Source organism: Fukomys damarensis, unplaced genomic scaffold (genome assembly GCF_012274545.1).
Source record: "Fukomys damarensis isolate Sample0158 unplaced genomic scaffold, DMR_v1.0_HiC HiC_scaffold_16, whole genome shotgun sequence".
Classification (NCBI taxonomy): domain Eukaryota; kingdom Metazoa; phylum Chordata; class Mammalia; order Rodentia; family Bathyergidae; genus Fukomys; species Fukomys damarensis.
The window spans coordinates 18,184,447-18,209,027 of NW_022900928.1; positions in this window are offsets into that span (position 1 = coordinate 18,184,447).

The window sequence follows — 24,581 nt, forward strand, 5'->3', positions numbered from 1 at the left end:
CTGGGAACATTGTAGCTACCTTCTTCTCCAAAGCTAACTTTTGGCATTGAGTCTCCTCCTATCTGCTGCTACATTCCAGATGGTCAACATCTCTCAGGCTACCCATCCTATACCAGCTTTCTTGTCTTTGACTCATTCACACTGATTAATAAACAAAATGTATCCCATGGTTTCTTCTACTTTTCTCAAGCACGGTCCACTGAGCTGCCATCTAAGAGGGAGCATAAGCAGAGGCTTCTGTGCTTATTTCATAGGAGGTATGATTAAAGATAACAGAGAGGAAAAACAACATGCTGGGGCTCACACATCTGGATAGCACCAGGCTCCAACTCCATGATGAACAGCACTTTGTACAGAAATAAACTGCAGGAGACTCTCATCCTGGAGGTGAAAAGACCTTTCTCATAGCCACTTTTCCTATCCTCGGACCCAAGGAAGTTGGAGGGCGAGTTCCTCTCTGCCTATGGTTGGAGACTGCATGGCTCCTATCGAGATGCAGTCAGGGCTCAGATGAGACAAGGTGAATGGCAAACAACACTCAGATCAACGGGTGCCATTTTTTAACAGACTCTTGATCAATGGTTTCCAAAATTAATACATTTTGGGTTTGCCAAATGTCCTCACCAGGCTCTCAGGCAAGACAGGGTGGCCAGCTACACATGGGTGAGGATGGGGACCTGGAAGATAAAAGAGTAGCAGTCTTGGTGGGCATTTCTCACCAGGGCCAAAGCAACTCTCTTTCCCATTGTGGAGGCTCCTTAAACAAATCAGAATATGGGACGGGGAAGCCCAGACACTGATGTTCTGTAGTTGGAGGGTGAAGGGACATATTTCTTCAGTTTCTCAGAAAATCAAGCACTTCCATGGGCATCGAATAGGCCTCCCTTTGTCCCTTACATGGAGAAAAGAATCATGATGGTGACACTAGTTTCCTGGTGTCCTTTGGGGACACCTTAGGGATAGCCAGGCTGTGGCCCCTGTCGCATATCCAGCCCACCTGAGTTTATCTGTGGCTTGCAAGACAGACCTCAGCCCTCATGCCCAGCTTGTGTGTCTCTTGCCTGCCTTGCTGGCATCCTGAGACCTGGTTCTAAGTGTCCAGGCCAGGCACAAGTGTCAAGTTTGGGGTAAGTAATGCTTCCGGGTGCGGGTAAAGGGAGGGAACCATACCCCTGCTGCCCGCTCTCCAGTGGCACAATTTTGAGACACTATCACATTTTTAGAAGACACCCACCCCCGGGGCATCTACTCCAGTTGCCCAAGACAGCAACTCATTCATTAATATCCACATCATTTTTCTCCTTCCACGTTTAACATCCCCCACTTTCACATTCTGCTTCCTGGGATTCCCTTCCAAATCAGCACCCGTGTTCTTATCTTCCAAGAGTGTCCCTGTCCTTATTAACTCTGTACAGCCCTCATTTTCTTTGGGCCCCCTTATAGGGCCATAGTCCTTTGTGAGCAGAGAGCACAGTAATGCCCACACCAGCTCTTTTGTTCCAACCTGAATTGGCTAAAAACTGAGCATCACCACCCCTCCCACCTGCCCCTATTCTCAGTCTTTTCCTGAGTTCACAGTGGGCTGCCCTGCCACAGGGTGGCGGTTTGCTCTTGATCGTCTTGGACTTGGTTGAGAACAAGTACTGCGTAGGCATAGCAGCATGAGATGGTAGAAAGAACACGGAAAGTGACTGGCTTCTACTTCTGCCATTAATTGCAGAGCCTTTGGGAAGCCATGACCTCTAAACCACAGTTTTCCTATCTGTAAAATTAGGAAAGTACCCAAGCCCATCTCAGAGGATTATAGCTATGGGCAAGGGGAAAATAGCTATGAAGCCCTCAGTAAATTCTCACTTTTTCTAAGTCTGGCATTCAGCTCTGTCTGTAAGGTTTCTTACTGTTACTTAGTCTAATGGGTCAGAGCCTGTCCACTGCTGTTATTAAATATTTCACATATCCCTTCTGACTACCATAAGTATTGCTTGTATACTTTATATCCCTTGCATGGAAGCAGCAGGCCAACCCCTTTGAATGGCAGACTCACAGCTCATCTCTAAGGAGAATCCTGGGGAGGACCCTGTTCCTCCACACTCTCCCCACTCAGGCTGCGTGAAGGAAAAATGTGCCTAATGCAAGGCCTCCTCCAGACAGACTGATCCCATTTCAAATTCACAAACATAGAGCACATTGTGCAAATATAGTTAGGCTGGCTTCAAGGCCCAGCCTGTGGCTAGTGGGTCCAGTACTTCCTCTAGCTTAATTAAGAGTATTTAAGGGCTCATGTTCTCCTCTATGCATTCACAAAAAGGCCCTAGGCAGAAATGAGTTGATTAACCTGAGGGCTATGGGAGTGGCTGCTCTCTCACCAGGGGAGGTGAGGAGCCTAGTCCTCCTGGCTAGGGTCTGAGTGATTCAAGACTACCTGGGGACAAGCCAGAGGGCACCCTAGATTGAGCCCTGGAGGAGCATGCCACACTCCCAAAGGTAGGCTAATACTCACATGGGGGTGGGAAGATGAGCCAAGGTCTTGTGTAGCATCTGTTTGCATATTCATTGTCAACAGTAGCTAGTTTAAAGGAAACTCTCCCATCACAAAAATCCAAAGGGACTGTCAGCAAATCATAAGGCTCCTTAATTCTGCATTATGCTTTGGAGTAGAGATGGCCGGAAATTTTCCTGTGTAATCCCCATAATCAAAAGTAGACTCCAGCTTGGACGGACCAATGATTGTACTTCACCCCACACCAAACTGACAGCTCAGCTCTGCCTCAGGACTGCATTACCATCCTTTCTGCCACAGTCCTTACAACTGTGGCTTTGTGTCTGGCACACAGGACTTGGGTTAATCTATTCATGGGGGGAGATGAGGAATTCTGGGAGCACTAGGTTTCTGTGCTCTCATGGGGCCAAAAGCAAGCTCTGATTAGTGAGAGGAAACTGGGACGGAGAACACCGACTCCAGGAGAAGAAAATTAACACCGAACACTTCCTGTCTGTAACACTTTAGTCATGCCTATATATTCTGGAAACGTTTGCAGGTACTGTGTTATAAGAAATTCATTACAGAATGGACACTTGATACAGAATCTGCTGCACATGAACAGTGAGGGGCCATTTCTCCCCTCCTCTTTGCTACAATCTTTTGATTTTTTTCATCCTGTGGCTGGATTGCCAAGGTCCCGGACCATAGGCCTCCAGTCCTATCCTAGCTCTTACCTGGAGAAGGAAGAAGAACACCTTTTCCTTTTCATCATCACACCATTACACTGCCACATCACCGTGCAGTACATTGCAGAAATGTCACTACTTTTCTCTGTAGTAACGACTTTGTGTTCGTAGGTGGGCAGGAGGAAGAGAAAAGTGTATGAGCAAGAAAACCATTTGCCATCACTCACAGCTGGGACACACATTCTCTCAGCTTCCTCTCACAATCAGCCTTGAGAAAAGCATCATCACCCAAACCCATTTTACCACTGAAGACACCGAGGCTCAGGAATAGTGAGTTGGACCTCTAAATCAGTGTTAGAGCCAAGAACCAAGATTTTTCTCCTGCCAAAGACCACGCCCATGTCCCAGCCAGAGTCCAGAGATCCATTACTCTGTGTGTGATGGGGCTGCCACAAATTCTGGGTAATGCTGACATTCTGAGAGAAATGAAGAGTATGAATAATGAGCAGAGGGAGTAATCCTGGAGGAGCTCAGATGTGAGTGAAGTTTGCAGCTAAACAAGGCTGCCCAGGCGCACGGGATGGGAGGCGGGGTGGGGGTCACACAGAAAATCAACCAGGGGCCCCAGGCCCTGGGGGAAGTCCAAACACTGGTAAACTGAATCTTCCATTTCAGAGTAGGGCTCTGTGGTTGAAAATGACCTCCCCACATCGATGTCTATGTTGATGTCTATGTCCTAACCCCCTATACCTGTGAATATGACCTATTTAGGGGAAAAAGTCTTTGCATGCATAATTACATTAAATATTTCACTATGGATTACATATTTTTGACCTTTCCAAAATGCATGTTGAAACTTAATACCCGATACAACATTATTAAGAGGTGTGGTCCCCAAGAGATCATTGAGCCATTAGGTCCCTGCTTTTTGAAAAGGCTTGACAGAGGGAGTTCTCTCCTTTTGGTCTTCTGCTGGGTGAGGAGACAGTGTTCTGTGAGAAGACAGCATTTCTCTCCTCAGGAAGATGCAGCAATGAGGTGCCATCTTGGACGCAGAGAGTGCCTCCTGCATGGACACTGACCATGCCAGTGGCTTGATCTTAAACTTCCAAGCCTTTAGAATTATGGGAAATAAGTTGCTAATGTTTATAAATACCAGATGTGGTATTTTATTATAGCAGTATAAATGGACTAAGACAGATTCCAAGGCAAGATCATCCCAGATGAAATGAGTGAGCCCTAAATTTGATAATGAGAAGAGAAGGGAAGGGGAAGCGGAAGAGGGAGAAAAAGGAAGAGAAGGGAAAGGAAGAGGAATGGAAGCGGGGAGGACAAGGGAGTGGAGACAAAAGGAGAGGTGAGGAGGAAGAAAAAGGAGGAGGATGAGTCACAAAGAGATGAGTGTCTTTACCAACACTTTGGTTTTGGACTTCTAGGTTCCAGAATGGTGAGAGACTACTGTTTGCTGTAGCAGCCCTAGGAAACCAGACAGGTGCTTTTCCTGGTAAGATTTAGGGCCAAACCAGAAATGCCAGCAATTCAATGTCCTTAGGCTGAGCCTGGTCCTGGGTCTGTGATTAGGAGCCCAAGTCTCTCCCCACATACTGCTGCACACCCGTGGCAGAAACTCGAACTTGAAGCATCAGCTGGGACTTCATATATACTCTTTCAACTTCAAATATGCTCTTGGTCCTGGTCAGAGTGGGTCTGGGTCTGGTGTTTAATGGTGAAGAGGTCTGTGCCTGCCACTGAGTAGGGTTGGGGCACACAGGCGCAATCCCAAAGATGTGTCTGGTGCCTCTGGTGTGCTGTGTTGGGACAAGTATGCATGGTGTAAAAGGAGATGTACCCATCTGACCCTGTCTTAAAGAATTAACTTTATATTTGCAACAGATGTAAGGATCGGCTAGTGATCATCCTGCTGTCTCCAGAAGAACTAAGCCTTTCCCACACAGAGGAAGGGGCATCATTCATCTGCTCCTATCCATGATGCTCCTATTAAGTAGCACGAACTTGAGGGAAGGATCCTGGTGCTGACTCCATAGGAAGTCTGGCCGAGGAGCCAATATCACCACCAGGTCTGAACCAGAGGGAAACTCTTGTGTATCATCTTGGAGCCTGAAAAGCAGGGAAACTGAGGCCTATCCCAGGGGAAGCAGAGATCCTAAAAATCAAAGTGTGAGTGCCAATTCCAAGATCTGAAGGTGCAGCATCAAACTTGGGATGTGGATCCAAGAATTCAGACTGGAGTGAAAATGGGGTTTGAAGAGGGGTAGACCAGGGGTGAGCCAGAAGACTGCAGGTGCCCGCCTTGCTGCTGATATTCTGGAGGTGGGACCTCCTCTGAGGGGTGATAGGTCTTCAGTGCGTGACTAGGGATGAGGACTGGCTGGTTTGAAGCAATGGCCCCAACCAGGGACCTCATGCCCAGTTGCAGGGGTCAGTAATCTGTACTGTTTTTCAGTTTACAGGGGGGAAAAGTACCACACCCCCATCTTTGTATTCTCCAGACAAGGTCTCCAGGTCCAATCGGTCATGACATGTGTCTCTGAGGTCAGGCTGGAGAGCAGAAGAAGCAAAGGACAGCACAGTGGTGGCAGTAATGCTCCAGAAGCTGTCCTGAGATCCAAATCCCTGGCCAGCACGTCATATATCCCGGTAAGGAGGAGTTTACCCACCTACCGTGCCAATGAGATTAAACCACCAACTGGTAGCTGGGTCTGCACTCTGATTCTCCTCACCAGAGGGCAGCAGAGGGGACAGCAAAATGACAGACCTGATTAAGGACAAGACCAACACCCCTGCAGAGAGTCTCACACCAGGGCTGAAGTGTTATCTCATTGCACAGACTGAGTGAGAGTCAGCCACAGGAGACAGACTCGTAAAAGATGCGAGCTAGACACAGATCTCCTGACAGCGCCTGAGCATCTCAAGCTCAGGCCAGGAAGGTCACAGGGCCTGCCTTCTATGGGGTGATCAGGTTAGGTGGTCAAAGGTGAATCTGAAGGTGATGGCATTGAGTCCAGCAGTCTGCTTCAGCTCCCACACAGCTGCTTTCATCCAGGGGAAACCAGTTGTCTGACTTACTGCAGGTCAATATCTGGGCTGCCTAAGTATCTCTACTAACGTCATAGATCTCTTTGCTTTTGTTAAGGGTTGCTCATGAGTGGGTCTTAGGGCTTGTCAGTATCCAGCTTATATTTTTTCACTACTGTTGCTACTGACTTTACCATTAAACCAATGTGACATAGATATTACTGTCAGTTGGTTTTCTCTGTATGTAAATATCTGTATTGCCTTGGGGTCCTAAACAACAAACCTGAAAAAACATACTGGACCAATAAGCTCCCAAATAAACAGAGGAAGCTAGATTCTGGGATGGAAGCAAGGCCAATAGCCACATCCAGAGCATATCTCTGCACCAAAGCTACTCACTATGTCAACAAGCAAAACCCAGCACAGAAAACAAATAAAATAGAAATATGAGAAGCTGAAGTAACAAAATGCCTCTCCCAAAGCCAATCCAGGGAGCATCAAGGGGAAGAAATCAAAAGACGCACAGCAGAAATGTCTGAAAAGTTATCAGTTGAAGTAACAAAAGAGATCAATAAGGTGCCTGTGAATTTAAAGAAAATATAACTAAATAGTTAATGATCCAAATTAAATAAATTATCAGTAAGCACAGAGAAGACACTAGATGCAAACCCTGGCAGGCTCAGAGTTGGAAGTTCTACCCTGGACAGTGACACTCAAAGGCATCCATGGCAGATCTGAGGACGACACAGAAACTGGTGATTAGAGACTGAGAAAGTCTTCCCAAAGAAATCAGGCTCAGTGTAATCATTGGGTTTTCCCTGGCCAAAATCACCTCTATAGAAACTCTTGAGCTCTGGGTGCTGGAGCCCATCACCAAATAAACTCTGGGAGAAGTTCAGGGCCAAACCCCTCTAACACGGGGCCACTGTCTGAATGGGAAAAAGGAAAATCAACAAGAGCAGGCCTTATCTAGAGCAAGAGGAGGTAGGGGGTCAAGAATTGGGCTGGAAAAAGCTTTCAGCAACAGGTGACTGAGAGAAGCTGACAGAGTTGATTCTGACTTTTATGTGACCCTCTGAGGCTGTCATCACAAACCACAAAAAGAAGCAAGAAGCAACAGTACACTTTGTCCCCAGGGAACTGGCCCATTAGTTTCCAATGCAAAATTGGGTAGAACAGCAAAAATATATACATTAGTAACAGAATCTCATTAATATTTTGAAAAGGTCTGATGCAAATTGGAAAGTAGCATCTGGAAACTCTTTGATAAATGGATGGACAAGGTTTGCGAATTCCATCTGGAAGCTTGATATCAGCTAGATGACATATGGGGTTTCCATGGAGGGCTCCTCCTTCCCAGGCTCTGCACACACACAGTTCAGAGACACCTTTCAAAATTATATCAGCATGCATATGTGGCCTGGACTCATCCAAGTGCCAGTTCTTTTCCACTTTAAATCCTATTGTCCAAAGCTAGCTAGGATAAGGGGAAATGGACCCTCCAATAGGACTGTTGGAGAGAGTGTGAGATGACACCTCTCTGCAGGGCAACTCAGCAGAATGAGTCAAAGACCTTGAACTCATTTGTGTTTCCTCACGTAACTTTCACTAGCAATCGAATCCCAGGATCTAGCTGAGGATTTGTGTATGTCTACACACATAACGATTTAGCTAAAGAATAATTCTTTAAAGACATTTTATTTCTGAGAAGAAGAAAAGCAAATAAGACTTCACAAATTCTGCTTGCGGTGACAAATTCATCTCTATAGTGGATGGCTATGTGATTTAGACAATTTCTGGGTCTTTAGGCTCTGACAGGGAAGCCATGTAAATCTGTATGTGAGAGACGGAGACAATGGAGAGACTAAATTACTTAGCAAACAAAGGAACAGGAACTCTAAAGTAGTCTGTTGGCCACCCAGGAGAAAGCAGTTTTAGAAAACATGGCACAAATAGGAATAAAGGTGCTAAAAGTGTAGGGAAAGTGGGAAGGATAGAGAAAGGGAAAGAAGAGACAAGAAAAAAAATATGAGAAAAGGAAAAAATGAAAACAAAGTCTTTGTAAATAGAGGAGGTTGGAAGGGATGAAGGGAGGGCAGGGGTATGGGGAAAATGAGAACCAGGACCTGTCATGTAAAGGTACAAGATCCCAGTGATGAATATAACGGTACTGTATACTTTAAAAGTATCGATAAACTCAATAAGATTTAAAAAAAGAAAAGAAAACACGGTGCAGACAGAAGAGAGGAGGTGGAGGAGAGTTTGAGGTGAGTGTGTAGTCACAATATCTGGTGGCAGAACCTTGGACTTAGCAGACAAGGCCAATAAAAAGTCCCTGAGGCAGAAATAATGGTGCTTAATCTTCCATTTTTCATGGACTTTTATTTCAATGAAATCCCATTTGACTCATACCTTTTAATAAAGGTCATTCTTTATTAGTAGACTTGTGTGAACTATCTGTCCTCTGGGAAGTAAAGGAAGAGGGCCTTGCTCATGGTTGAAATGGAGTAAGCCAGAAAAAGTTGGAAGAACTAGCAGGAAGATGGTGAGAGGGAATTATAAATGGAGGTCAGAGTAAGAATTTAGAAGCAGAAACAGAAGGAAAACTGAGCACAGTCCGCCCTGCCAGCCTCATCACCTAGGATTCCTGGACACATTAGCCAGAATGCAGGGCAAACTAGTGTTCTTAGTGGATATTCTGGGGCAATGAGGCTACATTTTGGCTTGGTTTGTTTCTTTCTTCTTTCTGTATATGTGTTTCTAAATTGTTTTTAAAAAATAAGTCTGTATAGTTGGTCCCCCATATCCATTAATTTCATATCCACAGTTTCAAGGAAAATATTCAAGAGACTATGTTAGTGCTGGATATGCACAGACTTCCTTTTCTTGTTCTTATTTTCCAAACAATACATATAACAAATATTTACAAACCACTTACATTGTATTAGGAATTGTAAGTGATGTAGACATGATTTAAACTACATGGGAGGATGAATGTAGGTTATATGCATTTATACATTTTATGCATATTTATGCTTTATGTAGAGACTTGAGCACCCACTGATCTTGGTGCCTGAAAGAAATCTTGAAATCAGCCCTCAAGGATACCAAGTAACATCCGTATTACCTGTTAAAAATTTTTTAAGTCAAACTAGTAAAATAAGTCAGTTGTCCAATATGACTGCAGCAGTACTCATACAAGTGATGGGAACAAGAAAGCATTGCCCTGCCCTGGTTTTCTTTTTGGAGGAAAAACAGCCATCCATGCCTGGCTCTAGTCCTAAACCTGTACTGAACATTTATTGGAGACATTTGCTAGATCAGTTCCCGCCCCTGGCAAAGCCCCTTCTGTTCTCAGCTGTGCCAGCGTGGTTTCCAGAAGCCCCAGGAATTCACATCTCAGATAAACTAAAATGGAGCCATCATTAGCAGGAGACTGCCCCTATGATCCTCATTTCTCTCATAATTGCTGGATCCAGTGTTCAATGCCTTATGGAAGAATCACACAAAGAAAGTGGGCCTTCCAGAGACGTAAACAGTGTGCCTCTCCACTGTACACTATGCAACTGCTTTCATCCCTTCAAAAAATTCAAGAAGCCAAAGTTTCTGAGCTCCAGCAGCATCTGCTCTCCTTCCTAATGGTTCCAAATCCATCCTCTGTTCTCTCTCTGGCCTCATGAATCTTGGCAGAGGGCTGCTCTCCTATGGTGATGACTCTCATATTAATTTAAGTCTTTTCCAGACATACTTGCTAATTAAAATGTGAAACAGTTTTTATCCCTTTAATTAAGAAACAAGATGGGAAGTATAATTTAATTCAGTCCATTGAAAATATCTGTATTATTAGCTCCACAACCTGCTTCTATTAAAGATGACTGTGTTAAACAGTATTCTTTTTTTACTTCTGCAATTGCTGAAGTTTAGGGTGTGCTCTGGGTCTTGAAACAACTGTGGAAGTTTGGCAACTGTGATTTTTTTAAAAAAGTGTCCAATAGAGCCAGACATGGTGGTGCACATCTGTAATTTCAGCACCCTGGGAGGATCAGACAGGGAGATCACACGTTTGAACCGAGTCTGGACAACTAAGAGAGACTGTGCCTCAAAATAAATAAATAAATGCAAAAGGCATGAGGATGTAGCTCTATGCGAATGAAGGCCGCGAGTTTAGTCTCCAGTAAAAAAATTAAAAGGGCACATGGAATCAGGAATTGTCAAGAACATGAGTTTTAGAACCCCGTCTTCAGCTTTAGGTCCATGTCTTAGGTTGGACATGCCCAGAAGCGGTCTCAGTACAAGATTTGAGTACAAATAGTTTGTACTACAAGTAGAAGTATTTTTAGGGGAGTGGGGAAGTACAAAGGGAACAGAATACAGTCAGCTCAGGATGGGCAAATGAGCTGGCTGCTTCTGGGGGGAACTGATGGCAACTGGGTGACCCCTACCCATGGGGAACATTTAATAAAGTAGCTTCAAGGCTGTTCCTCTGAGGGATGGGGAAGCCGATTCCCACAGCCCTGCCCTTGCAACTGCACCAGGCTAGGCTGAACAAGAAGAAAAGTCACAATAGGGTAAGTGTCGATCACCAGTTTGTGGATTATTCTCCCCATGGACCAAGAGATTTTTTTTTTTTAAAAATGGGCTGACCAGCAGCCAGAGCCCACACTTCAAAGTCTCTAGAAAGAATAAGAGTAGAATGAAAAACGTGTCAAACTCTCTGGTCCAGTCAGAGACATGGGGGGTTGAGGGATAGATGTCTCCATGGTAGAGCAAGTGCTTGGTATGTGCGAGGTCCTGGGTTCAATTCCCAACATGAGCCCCTCTACACACAAAAAGTCAGCAACAAATGTGGATAAACAAAAACTGCAGACAGAAACAGATGTGGAGAAACAGAAAAACATATAGCCATGAACCCAGAGATGGCAATGAGTGCACAGGTTCAAGTCAAGTCAACTAGTTTAGCTCAAAGGAAACTTGCTCCCCAGCACAGGAGCCCTGATCAGCGGCTGTTCCATGGAGATCCAGGTGTGAGGGACCAGCTTCCTTCAGCTGAAGATGGAGAAGATAGCTGCCCCTTTGAACCTGGACTGAGCTGGATTACTGGAAGCTGGAATGTGGAAAGTGAGCACCATCTGGGACAGAATGTGAGAAGTTTCAAGTTAATCAGAAACCATACAGGATAGGGAGTTGGCCAAAGGGGAGATTCTGAATATTGAGCAGAGGTGAAGACCAAGGGTAATGGGAATCAAAGTGGCTGTAGGAAGGAGGAAGGGACACTACAGAAATCTGGGTCAGGGACTGTGAGCATGACAGCAGATAAGGATGAATTTGGCTGGAGCCCAGACTGCAACATGTCAGACAAGGTGCAGAGTTGCAAATGTCTGTTGTCAGAGGAAGCACAGGGGGACAGAAATAGCCTGTTGGGAGCCAGACTTCATGCACTGAGCAAGTGCTTAGTAGACCATGCACTATTCCAAGCCCACCATGTACTATTCAAAGATGAGTGGCAAAGTTCCTCTCCAAAGTTTAGACTTTGACTCACCCTTTGTGCTATAGTGATTTTCTTTCTGTTCCCTGAAACTCCAGGGGGAGGCTCTTTTCCCTTTCCCTCTGTATTCCTACGATTTCTCTAAAGCCCAAACTTCTCCAGTAGGAAGAAACACATTTCTTTCTCTAGTTTACATTTCAATTTCCTTTTGTTTTATCATAAAACCAAATACAAGTTTCCAATTTTAAAAAAATACCCACTGGTATTCTTGACTATAGCTTTTAAACCTATTTGGGGTCCATTCTCCCTTCTACATTGACACAGTCACTCACTGGTCCTTCTCTCCCTTTCTCTTTCCCTTCTTTCTCTTCTTCATTTCATGAATTCATCCATGCACCCAGCCAGGCAGTCATTGAATTCATTCATTATTAAGTAATTATCATGTACCTGTGTGCTAGGCACTAAACTAGGCACTGAGGATACTGAGATGAATAATCACAGGCCCAGTACCACATGAGCTCATAATGTGGTTTGAGAAATGGAAATTTTTACAAATGTTTGTGAAGAGAGCAGTATAGCAATCCAAGGGAGAGGACAGAATTCTAGGGAGCATGAAAAGGTAATGTAAAAAAAAAAGCTGACAACTGGACTGACTTTGAGAGGTAAGAGCCGGGGATGTCGCTCAGTGGTTCCGCTGCCTGCCTCGAGAGGTAAGAAGAGGGGAAAAAGCTACCCCCAGGAAAGAACAACTACAGTGATTTGGGAAACTAAGGTAACAGTTTATGTTACAGAAAAAAATAAATGTCAGGAAGCTCAATACGATGATCTTTTCAATAAATGATGTCAGGAAAACTGGATGTCCATAAGCAGAAGAAGGACTCTAGACCTGTACCTTTTGTCATATGTAAAATTTAGAGTGGATCAAAGGCCTAGATCTCAAACCTGAAACTGAAAGCTGTCAGAAGAAAACTCAGAGGGACTGTTTCAGGGGATCAGTATAGGTGATGAATTTCTTTGCTAAAACCCAAAAGCACAGAAAACACAAGCAAAAGTAAACATCACTCAACTCAACTATGAAGCTTTTGCACAGTAAGGAAATACTAAACAAAGTGAAGCGATAACTCGCAGAATAGAAAACAAATTTGTAAATTATTCATTTTACAAGGGATTAATATCCAGAATATATAAGAAACTAAAAACTTTCAGCAGCAAAACCCCAAATGATCTGATGAAAAATGAGCAAATGATATGCATAGGTATTTCTCAAGAAAGATATACGAATTGCCCAGAATATGAAAAATGCTTGACATCACTCATGATCAGGGAAATGTGAGTTAAAACTGCAATGAGAAATCATTTCACCCCAGTTAGAATGGCTATTATCAAGGAGATTAAAAACAAATGGGGGTGAGGATGCAGGGGAAATGGAACTCCCATACACTGTTGGTGGGAATGTAAATTAGCAGAGCCATTATGAAAAACAGTACAGAGATCCTCAAAAAACTGAAGAAAGAACTACCATAAGACCCAGCAATTCCTCTACTAGATACATATATCCAAAGGAAATGAAGTCAGGCTTTCAAAGAGATACTGTCCTTTCATGCTTGTTGCTGCGAATTCACAATAGTCAGGATATGGAATCAGCCCAGATGGCCATCTGTGGATGACTGGATTTAAAAAGCGGTAGGTATAACAATGAAATATTATTCAGCATTGAAAAGGATCATTTCCCATCACTTCCTGTGACATGGACAGAACTAGAAGACATTAGGTTCAGTAAAATAAGCCAGACACAGAAGAACAAACACCACTTGTTCTCACTTATATGTGGAAGCTTAAGAAGCTGATTTCGTAGAAGCAGAGAGTAGAATAAAGGCTACAAGAGGCTGGGGAAGTTTTAGGATAAGGATAAAAGAAGTTATTCTTAGGTTAAAAAACATAAATACCTTGAATAAAAGATATAAATTCTGGTGTTCGATAGCACAGTAGGATTATATAGTTGTATTTCAAAACCTCTAGAAGACATGATTTTGAAAGTTCCTAACACAAAAAACAATAAATATTTGAGGTAATAGATTTCCCTGATTTGATCATTATATCTTGATTATATGTATCAAAATATCACATAAAGCCAGGCTTGGTGTCATACGCCTGTAATCCCAGCACTTGGGAGGCTGAGACAGAAGGATCACTGTGAGTTCGAGAGCAGCCTGTGCTACATAGTGAGCTCCAGGTCAGTCTCACTACATAGTGAGACCCTGTCCCAAAAAAACAACAAAGAAAAATCACATAAATATCTTCAATTATTGTACGTCAATTAAAATAATATTTTAAAAGAAAGAATATACTGACATTTTCTTGGCAAAAATCCAACATGGTTAAAACAAAGGAGGCAAAAATGAAAGAAATATAATGTAATATTAAAAGTAAACCAGCCAAATTTAGAGGATTCCAAAGGTCAAACTAAAGTCTTGGACTTTTTCCTGGGAAACACAGGAAGTCTCTGGAGGTAGGTCAGCATTTTAGAGAAATGGCTAGAGGGAGGAGAAAAGGGGTTAGATAGGAGGCTGGCGCAATGGACCCGAGGAGAGATGAGGCTCGGAGTAAAGGCCGGAGAGGAAAGATTCTCCTGCTTGTCAAAAGCAAGATGTCAGTCCCAAAAGAGCCAGAATAAAAATGCTTCCTGCGTTGTAGCCAAAGAGCTTGGTGAGACCTGCTTGGGGCCCAATTACCTGAAAAATGCTCTGCATGCTTGGAATTCTGGGAAAGCGAAGCCCCTGCCAGCGTGAAATTACTGACTCTCCCCAGGTAATGTGCTGGTGTTGGCTCCATGAGCTGCGATGACAGCACAGGAGCCAAACAGTGAGTCTGAACCACTGGAAGCAGTCATAGTGGCCCACAGTCCCTCTGTCTGAGGTGACCCGGGTTCCATATCTGCAAGTCCTCCTGGAAGACAAGGCCCAGATGTGATAAATTGCATGCTCTCTTTCTCAATTTCACACCTTTAGAATTCAACATCATGTTTTCATCAACAGGCAATTCTCTTGTTAATTCCATTTTTATTCCATTGATATTGAAAGATTTCTCATTGCTCAAATATAAAGAACTATTACAGAGTGACAAACAACTTCAGAGCGGAGAAAACTTAAATTTCCATCTCAAGGAGAAAAAGTAATCAAGAGCTCTTCAAAATGTTAATAAAAAGAAGGGACAAAATGTATCCTGCACCTACCGAGTTTATGACAGTGATTTGTCTCACCCCTTCTCAGCGGCTCTGTGAGGTGAATTTATGATTATCATTTTAAAAATGGGTAAACTAAGGCACAAAGAATTTAGGCCATTTACCCAGTGTCACTCAGCAGCTGGCTTGTACAGCTCGATCTGGCTCATGATGAAGACCCTGTTTGTAGCACCTCTGATGTCACTTCAGGACAGCAACGTCAAGGGGAAAATAATAGGGTTGAGAGATCAGAGCTGGAGAAGCTCCTAAGCTTGGGATTATAAGACTTGATCATCTGTGACCTTGAACACATCACATAGCTTACATGAACATCAGTTTCAACTCTAAAAGGAGGGATGTGTTGGACTATCCAGGCCTGCAGTTCTGTTTCTAATTTAAGCAAGAGAATGGACTCACTATCAAATGATTAAAGTTTTACAAAACATTTTTATCTGATGTGATGTTGGATTCTCTTTGCGGGGGTCATAGGATGGAACCTGAATTATGAGTTTGCAACTGAGCCCACTGTTTCACTGACCTGGTCTTTACAGTTTCCCCTGATCCAACAAATCTAATGTTTTTGAGGGGCTTCCCCATGCTGGGTTGCATTTATGTCAGTCAAATACCTGGGATAATCAACTTAAAGAGGAAAGATCTATTTTGGCTCACAGTTTCACAGTCTTCTTCTTCATCATTACTTGGCTCCATCGGGCCTGTGGTGACACAAGAGCACAGGATGGAGGAGACCAGCTCACTTCAAGACGGCTAGAAAGCAGAAGCAAGAGAGGGGAAGGGGCCAGGTTCCCAATACCTCTTTCAAGGGCACATCCCGCATGACCTAACTTCCTCTTTGTAGGCCCCTCCTTCCAATACCGTGGACTACACCACAGAGACCGAGCCTATAATACACGAGACTTTGGGGCCATATTCAAGATCAATCCACAGCAGTATCCCCAATCCAGTGAGTATGGATGGAATAACTCATTCAGCTGATAGTCTCCCTAATTTATTTCTTCTGCATCTTCACCTAAGTGAATTTGTTCACTTTTCCCAACTATCTTTTGAGGAACTCTAGCTTCAGACACAGAGATGTTACAGGACCAAAAGCTTTCTGTGTTCAAATGAGTTTGGGAAACATTGTGTTAGAAGTGGATAGGCAAGCTTATTTTTGGTGGGATTCTCCCAAGACTTGGTATGCTGATGACATTAGAACTCTTCAAGATGGAAAAGAATAGCCATTGTTTCTCAAATTTACTAGACCAAAGAATCTTTTTCAAGGAGCACCTAGCAAACGTTCCAAAGGTTCTACTCTGGGGAGCTACAGACCACGACTTATTATTATAAATGTGCTGCAATATGAAAGCATAAGAGGCCACCACCTGACAGACTTGATGGTGTTCGTTAAATGTTAACAAAAATAGAGCCAATCTGTGATCATAATGAGCACTGTCTCTAGCCAGCAGTGACCCAATGGGTCTCATTATCTTTCCTTAGCTGGAGAGAATATTTTGGGTCAGATGATCTCTGACATTCTGAAAATGCATGCACAACTTTTAGCCAAATGTCCCTGTCTTCACTTGTGACATTTTGGAAAGATGAATCATTTGGCAGGGATGGTTTTCCACCCCTCTTCTAAGTACACACACTTGTAAACAGGACATGTAGTAAATGAGTCCTTTGAGAATCCATCCTTGTCCAGAATGACTGGCTGGTGTGTCTTATCTTAAATCTGCAGGCACCCACAGTATGGGAATTCTGCCAACAACCTCTTGCAGTATTTCTATGAGCTGGTACATTTTAAAGATGAAGGGTGCTGCTTTTATTCCTCAATTGTAGAGCCAGCACAAGCATATTCCAACAAAGAGGATTATGCTAGCAGCAGTGAGCTAACGGTGTCATTTTCTCATACAAAAGTAAAAATAATCTTTAAAATGCCAACAAAAGAGTACATACAGTTATTACAGAAAGGTATGCTTACTTTTAAAAAAATAATTTACTTAGGAAAGGAAAAAAAGGCTATCTTTTTACCTCTTTTGTTCTATTACTACCATTTTTTAAAGCTCATATTTTCTTGATATAAAAAGAATAAGTTCTTCCTATAAAATTTTGGAAAGTAGAAAAAGGCATTCAGAAAGATATAAAAATAGTAAGCCCATCACCCAGAGAAAACCCACTATTGCTTATTTCTTTTATATGTACTCCATATCTGTTCCTTTCCTTTTTTATATTCCCTTCACTGGAAATATATTTCTACTTATACGTGCATATTCATAAATATACATAAATACATCATATCAGTAGGAAATACATATACAAAGAATCATTTTTCACCAAACTCAGAACACACCAGCTATAGCTTTCAATTCTGCTTTTTTTTTTTTTTTACTTAGCTTTGTATCGCAGGCAGTTTCCAAAGGCTAAAGTTTCTCATTCCAAATCACCTGAGGGGCTGGCTCATAGACTGACTGACAAATTTACAAGCCACTGTCAAACATGACTGGTGATGTCTGTGGCATTAATATCAATGATTCTTCTTGAAAGCAATTAAACTTGGCATTGCTATCACTACCTAATGTGTTTATATCAGCTCCTGTAATTGTTTTCTGAAGCCATAAATTTCTCCAGTTAATTATAAACAAATTGCTCTGTTTAATTAATGGGCATCAATCACTAAGGTATATTATCTAATATGCATATGAATGAACCTTGTGACAGCCTCACGGGGGGCTGGATTAATGATGTGAAGATGGTGGTCCTGGGAGAGAGGTCATTCACCCAGATCTCTGGTCTGGAATGGACTTTAGGAAACCCCAGGTCCAGAACCTACTGCAGCAAGTATCCAAGTGCTGATCCTGCTGCCAGTGCTGAGTTTTCAGGGTGTAGATCGCTTGGGACCCACAAGCAATGGGAAAGAGCTAAGATGAGGGTGACTGAGGGTGGCCATCTGGGTTTATCAACAAATCTCTCCACTGAGCACTACTTTCTCCTCTATGCTACACATATGGACCTTCTCACACCTGCCCCACACTGTAGCTAGTCTGGTTTCGTGGTGATGAAGCTCGGCACCGAGACCAAGTTTTCATGGTTTAAATCCCAGCTCTGCCAGCCACTAGATGTGGGAACATTGACAAGTTACTATTGAATAGCATGGTGCCTCCATTTGGCCACTTGTAGAACAGGGATAATCATTGTCACCAGCTTAATTGGGTTAACATGGGTAAGGTGAACCCAATGATGTTCCATAATCTTTGTTATTATCATTAGGTGTTGTCATCATCCCATTCCTTTCTGGGTGACATCTCCACTGCTTATTTAATTGCTCAGTAGTGCAGCTCCTTGCCGCCAATGAGAGCTGCAGGCTTTCTTGCAAGACAAGCCCAGGATGCTAGCATCACTAGGAATGGGCTTTGGTGAAGTCAAAGGAATGAAAGTCCTTCTGCAATCTTAGTTGGTCAATGACAAGTGACTCAAATCAAGGAGTACTTCTCCCCTTCAACTGCCTTTATGTTCAAGCTTTTTATCAGGAGGGAAGAAAATTGGCTTTCATTAAGCACTTTTGTGTAGATATTCAGTTTATCCACTGGTTTGTTCATTCATATATATTTATTTTTCCATTCTTGAATTCATTGAATCACTACTATTTTTATTCATTCATTCACCCATTCATCCATTCACCTATCCATCTAATCATTTGTTCAGCAAACTCTCTTATACATCTGCTATGTATTCCATGCTCTAATATATGTCCAGGATGTAGAATTGAATCAATTTTACTCTGAAGGAACTCACAGTCTAATGGATGAGCTAGCCATTTACCTCTATTATTCACCACAGTGCTTTTAGAGTCCACACTTGAGATCCATGCTGTGCATTTGAGGGGCCTAGAACTGATTATTCTTGCTTAGAAAAGAGATAAAGTCTTGACATGGAAAGGGGCACTCGGGTAAAAGTTCACTAAGCTAAGGGAGTGGCTGGAGGACAAAGATGGGCTGGGCACTGAGTCCAACCATGTGGAAACCAGCCAAGGCTTCCATAACTTCTCACTCGTTCTTATTTCACAGACACGGGACACTCTTCCCTGTGCTGGGAGAAGGATTTATTTGGGCACATGAGAAGGCAAAATATTCTCCAATTTAGCTGCCCATTTCTACCTGCCACCAGAAGATGGAAGTGATAGCTTTCAGTTTCCCAGGACATGATTTGACATGAAGAAAATATGAACCCTGAAATACTCAAGTGTGGCTTGCAGGGACCTACAGTCCAGTCCCGGTGACAGTGTCACCCTCAGGTGTCTCCACTCCCCCTTAGCCACCACAGGCATAAACGGCTAGAATGTGGGAAGGGATTCATTGCAAATAGTTTTTTTAAAAAGGTTTGTTTGCAGGGAGGGAAAAACTGTTTACTGCTTAGATGTGGAAATTTCCCACCTTCTCTCTAAGGGGCTCATAAGACTTATCCTCAATTTATGTAGCATCTTTCCTCCAAATAGCTTTATAAATTTTTTATTAAAATTGTATTTTAGGAAGTGAAAACTATTTGATTTCCACCAGACTGTCACATTTGAAAGAAATTTTATGAAACCCAAATGGGATTTTTTTTAGGCCCATACTTTTTCTTCAAGTGGGTTTCCAACCAAGGCTTTCAAATTTTCTCTTTAAAAAAAAAAAGAGGACCTTTTATATATAATGTCACAATCAGAAACGTAAAATTCAGAAAGTTACATTTTATTTTAATTCACTTTGACAAAATAATGAACTCTATTTGTAAGAGCAATAGGGCCTCATCTGACAAGGAGATGTCTCTGGTGTTTTGCTACAAATAAAATTATTTTTTCTGAAAAATGTGTCGATTTAAGATTTTGGAAAACCTTTTTGAAAACAGTGGTAAATGTCTAGGAATTGGTAGGGAACCCCTATCATAACCATGTGTCCTGATATTTGGGCATATTTATATTTCCAGTTTGGGCCACACATGTCTTCATCTTCCACATTCAAATGTGCCTGTAGGAAAGTAGAGTCTCTTGGCTTCAGGACAACCTAGACTTCCTACTAACAGAAAGTGGACAAAGTATCCTGAGCTTCTCCTAGTGACATTAGGAGTTAGGGACCCTAGCTTAGATGAGAGTAGGTGGGGTCCTGGGTTTAGCAACCAAGGTAGGACCCATGGTCACAAATCCAACTCAACACCCAAATCAGGACTTCACAGAAGAGGGGAAAAGTGAAGGCATCTTCATAGCCTTTCTATTTTTAACTCTTTATGTTTCATATTTCTCCTTTGTCAACTTTTTAAAAGTTAAAGCCTGAGGTGAGACAACATATATAATTTTTAAGTTGAGTCTGGCAACCTTGGGTTGTCAAGGGTCATCCTGGAAAAAAGGAGTTGGAGACTTTGGTTCTAATGGACACTCAAATCATAACTGCCTGTAAAAGGCAGCCACAAGGGCTGCCTCAGCCTCCCCAAAGGAGAAAGTAGGGGGCAGAATTCAAGACAAGACTTGAAGACCAGGGCCTCAGCTTGGGTACTGGCTTTCACAAGAAGAGATGTATTATATTTTTATATTTTTACTTGAAAAACTCTATAAAAATAAAATGAAAATTATTTATAAACCCATCAAATATTTTAAATTATTCAAATAGGAAATGAAACCTTCCCTCTATTCTTCAAACAACACTCCTATCATGAATATCATTGTCCATACTTCCTGATATTTTCTGTCTATAGACAAAATAGAGAGAGAGAGAGAGAGAGATGGCAGAAAGGAAGGAAGGGGAATATTTTAATTTTACTTATCAACATAGATTGTGCTATATCGGTTCACATTTTTCCTTATAATTTTCCATATTAATATATATACAAAGCCATGGTGGTTGTGCTTTCCTTGTTATTATACTCATGTGCTTTCTGATCTTATACTTGGGGAATATGTTTTAAATTCTTTGATAAAAGGTTATAAAACAGAAAAAAAATCTAGAGAATCGGGGGCTTTGTTAGACAGGACTGTGAGTACAAAAAACACTGTATTTATTACTCACATCTCTGGTTTCTACTTCAGGTATCCCGACTCCAGCTAAACAAAATTAATCTAATATGGTAGTTATTGCCCAATAATCACTTTTGTTTTATCCCATTAAATTCTGGTGGACTCTATGAAGATCCTGTTTTCTGTCTGAGGGCAAAGGAAACAATGAGATTGGGTCCTTTTTGGTGGTTCTGAAATATAATATATTATGACAGTACAATCAAATTAACATTAATTATATTTCAAATTACTATATGTAATTTACTCCTTGAGCATTTAAATATTTTTATTGACTTTTGCTGTGCAATATTTTAATCATACAGAATTGTACAGGGTAAACAATAATATAAAGACTTGTGAAGCTCTTGCCAATTTAAGAAATAAAATACTACCCATAACATTAAAACACTTTCTCTAATTGCATTTTGCTGCCTTTCACTAACTTCTGCCTCCAAGGATAACCATTGCACTGAATTTTGTAGTTTTCTTTCCCCTAGTTTTCTTTAAAACAGTTGTCTCCCCTCCAAACATTGAAATCTCTGGAAAGATGTTTTATAAATGCCATATACTTTGATTTCATTTGAGTCTTTTCTTTTTGGAAGCCATATAGTGCAATAAGGAAAATTAAGAAAAATAAAATAACATGACATTTTATATGAAAGTAGGAAAGAGAAGAACTTGACAAACAGCAAGTAGAGTTTAAGTAATTCCTAAAGCAAGTAAGGCTCATAGTTCCCTGTGAGAATCCTAGAAGTCAAAAAGAACAATGCCTTGGCTAGCAGATCTCAGAAGTCATCAACAATATTAAGGACAAAAAAAATTCATTCTCAGAAGAACAGAATCATTACCTGAAGGAGGGTTTGCTGTGAGCAGGGATAAGAAACAACAGAGAGAATGTACCAAAAGTGACCCAAACAGAATCCAGGAATGGCTACTTTAGCAAGTACAAACAAACATACATTTAAAAGCTGGCAACAGGGCCAATAAATATACAAACAGAAGAAATCAAGCTTGGTTTTAGAAACCTTTCTTAGCTAGGTTATATGGAGACAGGGCAGCAGGGGCTATCCAGGGACGTCATTTGTGAAGGAAATGGTCCACTACTTTAGTAAAAGCACAAGAAACACTGAGTTGCAAAGCCCATAGATTTTTCCATATCCTCTTTCTCCAACTCATTTTACAACCCTCTCCAACACATGCACAAAGCAACTTCCTGAAGATGGCTGGTCAAGAAATCCATCTAATACAATTGACTGGCAAATTTTGAATAACTCAGGATCTATTCAAACACTGTCATTGACCGGAATACTTTTCTGCAGATGAAGAACACTCACTCCACATACACTATATCCAAATACATCATCACAAAAATTTAAAAACTATAACATGCAGTGTCCATGATGAAAAGGGCAAAAATATCATAAATATAAAACTCAATTAAAAGTGAGATAAGAACTGGCAGAATTCACTACAAAGTAGCAGACAATTTTTTTCAGAATAAATAATATACTGGAATATGCATAAGAAAAAGCATTGGAAATGATACAAAAAATAAAAAATGAGAAAATTGAACATATAAAACAGAAATAAAGGCAGAGATAAGAAAGTTAGGGAGAAAATTATTGAATAATTATTATCAGATAATTATTATTTAATTATTAAAGAAGATAGGCAAACAATCTAACATATGTATAACTGATGTCTTCAAAGAATAAAATCAAAACTATGAAACAGAATGAATACCTAAAATACAATTCAAGAAAACTTTCCTGAAGTAAAAGAAGACTTTATACATTGAAAGGATAAATCATGTACTAAGAAAATCAGACTTCAAACAGGCAAAGCTGAGTTATGTTCTAATACAATCATTAAACTTTGACAGTAAAGAAAACTTTAAGCAGCCAAACAAAAAGGTCAAATCACTAAACAAGAGAAAGAAAATCAAGCTGATATCAGATTTTCACAGCACCACTTAACACAGTGAAGCACAATTCTTACAATATATTCCAGGAAAGAAACCAGAGAAATAAAAAATTTTATATCCAACCAAACTACCCTTTAAGCCTCATGCAAGAACTCTGGGAATTTTGCTTTCATGAGCCCTTCTGAAGGGAAATAATAGTGAGTTCTTGTAAAATGAGTGTGTGTTGGTGAAAGCCTTGCAAAAATAATTGTCAGTGAACTATAAGTATTTAAATGTAGGCCCCTAATAAAAGCAAGAGTAGAGGTAAAAATGACAGAATGTAAACATCATTCACACTGGCAGTGTACAAATGAGTGCAAAAGTGCAAAACATGGTGCAATGGGAAATAAGTTGATTTCCTCATCCCTAATATCTAAGAGTAAACAACTAACACCTAAAACTGGTGGGGGAAGCTCCCCAATCTAGCAATTACTAGCCATTGGAAATGTCATGAAAGTTTTGGAACAAAGACTAGATGTGGGCTTAATTTTCAGCTTTGCCACAAAATTTTAAGGAATTCTATTGATTTTAAGCAATTATATCTACCTGGGCCCTGGAGATTTTGAGGTCTACTTGAAATGATCATCAAGAACACTACAGTAATGTCTCAGTTCAAGAATCCTTCTATTTACAAACAATTTGGAAACAGAAATATTCAGCAAAAATTTGCTTCCATTTATGAACCACATCAGGTGATGAACGCAATCATGGCCATCTTCCCCAGAATCCTGGAACCATGTAAGTTCGTGAACCAAGGAATCACTGTAGGTGAAATTTCAATATGTAGGCACCTAGGCCATTCTCTGGAACACAGAGGTACTCAATGCTCTTACTGAAAAGTTGCCCAAAAGAGGACTTAGGTCAGCCCTAGCTATGTGTATTAAGGAGTCACACCTCCTTTCATTACAGGTCAGAGCTAAGAATTCTACTTGTTTTTTACATTGCCAATTTCTATGTAGAAAGTCATTCTAAGAATGTAAAATATCACCTTTTCTCTCTTTGGCTTCCTACTTCAGTGGATTTGATCCAACGTGAGAAGCTAGAGGTACCCTATTATAGTTTACATGTAAATATCCCCTCAAAGCCTCATGTACTCAGGTGCAGAGCTTGTGGATGGTTTTGCATTATAGGGGTACAGCTTGCAGTTGGGAAATGGGGTCCAGTTAGAGGTGGTCACTGGGGCATGACCTGGTAGGGCACATCTGCCTCCTTGGCTTCTTTCTCCCTTCTCTCTTGGTTTCCTGTCCACCATGATGTGAGCTGCTTTCCTCCATGCCAGGTCCTTCCATTTGCCACTGAACATGCAAGACTGAACTTCAAAACTGTGAGCCTGTACACTGCCCTCCTTTAAATCATGTGTCAAATATTTTGTCCCAGCAACAAAGAAAGCAAATAAGATATACTCCAATATTTTTTTTTTGTAATTCTTCTAGCTGCTTCCTTCCCCACCATTACTTATTTTTAAGTTTTTTCTCTCTCTCTCTTTGGAAGCATGTAAACATTATTGAACATGTTTTTCTGATGGTATTATTGTCATCATTTTACTTTTATTTTTACAGTTTAAATTTTAGTTCTTGGTTTGTTTATTTGTTTGTTTTGGTACTAGGAATTGAACTCAGGACCTTGTACTGGCCAGGCAGGCATAGCACCACTGAGCTATATCCCTGGCCCTTAATTTTAGTTCTTAATC